Genomic DNA, 6,554 nt, shown 5'->3' on the forward strand with positions numbered 1-6,554 from the left:
TATAGATGTAAAAATTCTCAACAAAATAGTAGCAAACCAGATTCAACATTACAGTAACATGATTATATATCTTGACCAAGTGGGATTCACCCCAGGGATGCAAAAATGGTTCAATACCCATAAATCAATCAACATGACATATAATGTTAACAAAATAAAGAATAAAAGCCATACAATCATCTCAATAGATATAGAAAAAGCATGTAACAAAATTCAACATCCCTTTATTTAAAAACTCACAATAAAGTGGGTACATAGAAAAAACATATCTCAACATAATTAAAGAGTATATATGATGAACCCACAGTTAGCACCATACTTACTGGTGAAAGGCTGATCTTATTCCTCTAAGATCAGGAATAAGACAAGGATGGCCACTATTACCACTTCTATTCAACAAATTTTTGGAAATCCTAGCCAGAGCAATCAGATAAGACAAAAAATAAAAGGCACCCAAAACAGAAAGGAAGAAGTAAAACTCTCATTATTTGCAGATGGCATGATCCTATACATGGAAAACCCTAAAGATCCCACCAAAAACTATTAGAATAAATGAATTCAGTAAAGTTGAAGGATATAGAATCAACATATAAAAACCTGTTGCATTTTTATTTTTTAAAAATATATTTTATTGATTTTTTACAGAGAGGAAGGGAGATGGATAGAGAGTTAGAAACATCGATGAGAGAGAAACATTGACCAGCTGCCTCCTGCACCCCCTCTACTGGGGATGTACCCGTAACCAAGGTACATGCCCTTGACCGGAATCGAACCTGGAACCTTTCAGTCCGCAGGCCGAAGCTCTATCCACTGAGCCGAACCGGTTAGGGCCTGTTGCATTTTTATACGCCAATAATGAATGATCAAATACAGAAACTAAGGTGGGCTAGAAGGGGTCAATGGGAAATAAAGGGGGACACACATAAAATTTTCAACTAAAAAAAATCTCATTTACAATTACATCAAAAAGCATGAAATATCCAGGAATAAATTTAGCCAAAGAGGTGAAAGACCTGTACTCTGAAAACTATAAGACATTGGAGAAAGAAAGGTGAAGAAGATACAAATAAAAAGAAAGGCTATACCTTACTCGTGGATTGAAAGGGTTAATATTGTTAAAATGTCCTTATTATCTAAAGCAGTATACCAATTCAATGCAATCCCTATTAAAATCCCAATGGCATTCTTCTCAGAAAAACAAATCTTAAAATTATATGGAATCACAATAGACCTCAAATGACCAAAGAAATTTTGAGAAAGAACAAAGTAGAAAGTATCAGGCTCTCTGATATCAAACTGTACTATAAAGCTACAATAATCGAAACAGTATGGCACTGGCATAAAAACAGACATATAGAATAATGGAATAAAATAGAGAGCCCAGGAGTAAATACTCACTTATGCAGTCAGTTCATCTATGACAAAGGAGGGAAGGATACACAATGGGGTTAAGACAGTCTCTTCAGTAAGTGGTTTTGTGGAAACTAGACAGATACATGCAAAAAAAAAAAAATGAAACCACACCACTTTCTTATACCAAATACAAAAATAAACTCAAAGACTTAAATGTAGGACCTGAAAACCATAAAACTCCTAAAAGAAAACATTGGTAGTAAACTCTTTGACATCACTCTTAGCAATATCTTTTGGCTATATCTCCTTGGGCAAGAGAATCAAAAGAAAACAATAAACAAATGGGACTACATCAAACTAAAAAGGTTTTTCACAGTGAAGGAAACCATCAACAAAATGAAGACAACCTACTGTTGTCTTTTGAGGCTTTGGCCTCAAAATAACTTAAAATAACTTAATGAAAGAAGATATTCAACAATAACATCTGATAAGGAGTTGATACCCAACATATACAAGGAACTCATACAACTTAACACCAAAAATATCCAAACAATCCAATTTAAAAATGGGCAGAGGACCTGAATAGACACATCTCCAAAGAGGACATACAGATGGTCAATATCACTAGTGATCAGGGGGATGCAAATTAAAACCACAATGAGATATCACCTCACACCTCCCAGAATGCCCCTCATCAATAAATCAATAAACAACAAGTGCCTGGTGAGGATGTCAAGAAAAGGGAACCCTTGTACACTGTTGGTGGGATTGTAAATTAGTGCAGCCACTATGAAAATAGTGTGGAGATTCCTCAAAAAATTAAAAATAGAGGGTGCCATACGATCCAGCAATTCCACTTCTGGGTATTTATCCAAAGAAAACAAAAACACTAATTCAAATAAATATGCACATACCTATGTTCACTGCAGCATTCTAGAAATAGCCAAGATAAGGAAGCAACCTAGATGTCCACAACAGATGAATGAATGAAGATGTGCTCCAGGCTTCCGGTCAAGATGGTACAGGTATAAATGCTGTACCTGCCTCCTCCCACGACCACATCAAAATTACAAATAAGTACAGAACAATCGTCATTGAGAGCCGCCTGAAGTATAGCTGATCAACAGTCCTATAACTAAGAATACACAGAAGAAGCCACTGGTAGGAGATGGGAGGTGAAGACAGAGCTAGTCCCACACCCATGTGTGATGGTTAAAAATCAGAGGATATCTCGGTTGCAGAGGAGTGAGGAGTCCAGCCCCACACCAGGCTCCCCAACCAACCAGCCTGAGGGTCAATCCCTCCCACTGATGTGCCAACAGCAATCAAGGCTCAACTACAACATGAGGGCACACACAACCCACACAAGGGGCACATCTAGAACACCTGGCTCAGGTGACCGAGGAGACTGTGCTTGGGGCCCCACAGAACACCTGCTACATAAGGCCTCTCTACCAAGACCAGGAGACACCGTAGCTCTACATAATACATAGAAACAGGGAAGCAGCCAAAATGAGAAGATAAACATGTCCAAATGAAATAACAAAACAAAACTCTAAAAAAAGAACTAAACAAAATCTACCTGATGCAGAGTTCAAAACACTGGTTATAAAGATTTTCAATGATCTCAGTGAGAATTTAACAAAGAGATAGAGAACATAAAAATGGAGATAGAAAATATAAAAAAAGAACCAGTCAGAAATGAAGAATACATTAGAGGGAATCAACAGTAGATCAGGTGAAATACAGGATCACATCAGCAATTTGGAAGATAAGGAAGCAGAAAACACCCAATCAGAACAACAAAAAGAAAAAAGAATCCCCCCAAAATGAGCATAGTTTAAGGGACCTTTGAGACAACATCAAGCATACCAACATTTGCATCGTAGGAGTACCAGAAGAAAAAGAGAGCAAGAAATTAAAAACCTATTTGAAGAAATAATGACTGAAAACTTTCCCAACTTAATGAAGGAAATAGATATACAAGCCCAGGATGTGCAGAGTCCACCCCCCCCCCCCAATAAACCTAAAGACCTAGACTTTTGGAGGAGGGGGCCACGAGGCTGGGATGCGGACCCGAGAGGACCCGATGGGGAGGGAGAGTGGAAGGAATGGACAACCAGAACTGGCAGCTGCTGCCCGAGTGCAGGGTCACACTGATGGGATCAGGGGGCAGATGTGCAGGCCCCTCTGGTGCCGCTTCTTGTCAGAGCCTAGCAGGGTGCCACGGGCAAGGCACCCGCCTGATTTGTGGAGTCCCACAGCACCGCCGAGCAGGACGGAAGGGCGGGCTTGGAGCTGAGGCAACAGCTTAAAAAGCAGCACCGATCATGTCACTTGCCCAAGTGGTACAGCTGGTTCCTGATGGAGTTTTCATCCAGGACCATCTGGCTCTGAAGCCAGGGCCCGGCTGGTGATTGAGAGAAAATACCTGACAAATGCCAGTCCTGGGGGCCATATCAGAACCCAAAAAGTTTGATGTGCTGGGCACTGGGACCAGAGCAGTGGGCTGGGGAAGGTCCAGCCCGAGTGGTCACCAGCGGAGACCCCTCCCAATGGCTCTCCTCCTGTCTGTCAGTCCTCTGTATGTGCAGCTGCTGAGCCTGGGTTCCCACCCGTGGACTTCCTCTGAGCCAGCCTCCCACGGCGGAGCCCCGTGCCCCGAGCTCCCAGGCCCCACCACCACCTCTCCTCTCTGAGGACACACCCAGTCTCATCTCTGAGCGGTGGTGCAGCCAGGGATTAGGGTCCAAGCTTGGGCTCACACAGCCGTGGGCTCAGGTCCTAAACCTGTGCCACAAATTGGACAGAGCACTCAGTCTCTCTGCACTTCATTGTGGTCTCTGTCAAACAGGGAAGCACTCGTGTGCCCACGCCCGAGGCCTGTCAGGAGGACCCGCGAGGCCGGGTGTGACAGCTCCGGCAGGGTGCCAGGGACGCGGACCCGAGAGGGTGCCACAAATCAGGCGGATGCCTTGCCCGTGGCACCCTGCAAGGCTGGTGCTCCAGCAAGGTAGCTGTTGTATTGAGCGCTGGCTTCAGATTTGGGCTTCTGGGGTCTCCTTCGGTCCTCCTCCCGCCTCCCAGGCATAAGCCCCATCCTTGCTTCCCAACTTCCCACCGAGCCTGGCGGGCTGCCCCTCCAGCCTATGGCCTCACCCCACCAGCCCCGCTGGTTAGGGCACCAGACTCCGATTCCCGGGCCCGGCCAGAGCTGCCGTGACCTGGTTGCGGACAAGAGGAGTCACCGCCCCACCTCAGACACCTTGGGCCCAGCGCCACCCAGGGGCCTATCTGGCCAGCAGCTCATGGACAGCACCCCAAACCACTGCAGCGGGGCCGTCGGCCTGCACCCCAGCTGGCTCTCCCATGTTCTGCTCCCGCGTCCGCAGCCAGTGGGATGCCTGCCTCCTCCGCTTTGATCAGGACAGGGGGGTGCTCGGCAGTGGGTCCAGGACCATCTCTATGATGCATTTTGACAGCCTTGGCCGAGCATATGCTTTAAATCCTCAGGAGAAGGGTCTCTCTGAGGGGAGGGGAGCCCACGGCAGCCTTCAAAGGGCTCCCCGGACCCAGTGGTTGGCCGAAGCAGCGCCTGGCTCTGCAGCCCCTGCTGCCCGGGGCGAGCTCACTGTGGCTCAGGGAGGAGACCCCCAGCCTGTCCTTCAATCCGAACGGTGACAGGGGAGCCCACTCGCAGCCTCGCTCAGACTCCCCTCCACAGGGTTCGCCTCCTGACACTCTTCTCCCAGGCGGCCTGCCCCCTGCTCCCAGCAGTCCCTCTGCACTGCCCCCGGGCTCTCCATCGTGAACCGCCTGAAGCAGAACCTGCACCTTCGAGTGGCTCCAGAAGGGGTTGGAGAACTGTAACCTTCACACCTGGGAAAACTTGATGAGATTTTAAACTCAGTGCTTCTGAAAAAGCAATGGCATCCAGCCACGAGGACTCGGAGAGCAGACCGACGATTCCAAACAAAAAGGTCCCCCTTTAGTCTCTTATTGTTACTTCCAGTGTCCCAGGCGACAGGATCATCTGGATGCAGCCGCCCCCTTGGGGTCCCAGCTCCGTGGCTGACAGCAGGCGCAGTCTTTTCCCCCGAAGGTGCTCAGAGCCGGACGGGGCCTCCAGGAAGGCAGGGAAGGAACCGGCCCTGGAGCTGGTGTGTCCTTCTGTGTTTAATTTTCCCCTAAGTCAGCTCTGATTAAGGGGGATGGCCTCATGTTTCGTGCATTCAGAGCCAAGTTCTGAGCACCTTGAGCGGGCGGGGCGGGGGGAGCCCCCCTGGCTGGCAGGCGGGGGCAGAGGGGTAGCTGCTCAGCAGGTCACCCCCAGCGCACACGTCTGCTACCTATCAGACCTCATTGGAGGAATGATCTGCCGAAAGCTGAGGTCACCTGACAGCCTCCTCCTAATGAGACCCAGGGCTGCTCCCAAGCTCGTGAGGGAGGCGGGCGGAGAGGGACCCCCACCAAACTGGAGAAGCACCTCCAAGGGCAGAAGTATTTCTCCTGCAAAGATTTCTCTGTGAAAACGTCAGAAGTAGCTGCTTTCCCGCTCCAATGTTCACCTGGGACAGCGGTTTCCCAGGCCCCTTCAGGTAGAGACAGAAACTTTCAGTATTTATCTATGAAACTGGCATCTCTGCTGCTGGCTCGCTTCAGGCAGGTGCAAGAGGGGGTGAGTTCAGTTCTCACCTCCAAGAACTTGCAGTCCCCCTGGGGAGACATGACGGATGCCCACAGAACAGGAGTGTCAATGTGCACCCTGGAAGAGGGGGGGTTCTGTGCACAGAGGTACCCGTCTAAAAGCATAAATCAGATCCTGCGCTCCCCCGCTGACGATGCTCTACGGCAGTGATGGCGAACCTTTTGAGCTCGGCGTGTCAGCATTTTGAAAAACCCTAACTTAACTCTGGTGCCGTGTCACATATAGAAATTTTTTGATATTTGCAACCATAGTAAAACAAAGACTTATATTTTTGATATTTATTTTATATATTTAAATGCCATTTAACAAAGAAAAATCAACCAAAAAAAATGAGTTCACGTGTCACCTCTGACACGCGTGTCATAGGTTCGCCATCACTGCTCTACGGCATCTCCTATCACTTGGAAAAACATCCAGACTCTTCTCCAAGACACTCCAGGCCCTGCCCAGCCAGGCCCCAGCCAGGGTGGTTTTCTTTTGATTTTCAAACGCT

This window comes from Myotis brandtii, unplaced genomic scaffold (genome assembly GCF_000412655.1).
Source record: "Myotis brandtii unplaced genomic scaffold, ASM41265v1 scaffold18, whole genome shotgun sequence".
NCBI lineage: Eukaryota > Metazoa > Chordata > Mammalia > Chiroptera > Vespertilionidae > Myotis > Myotis brandtii.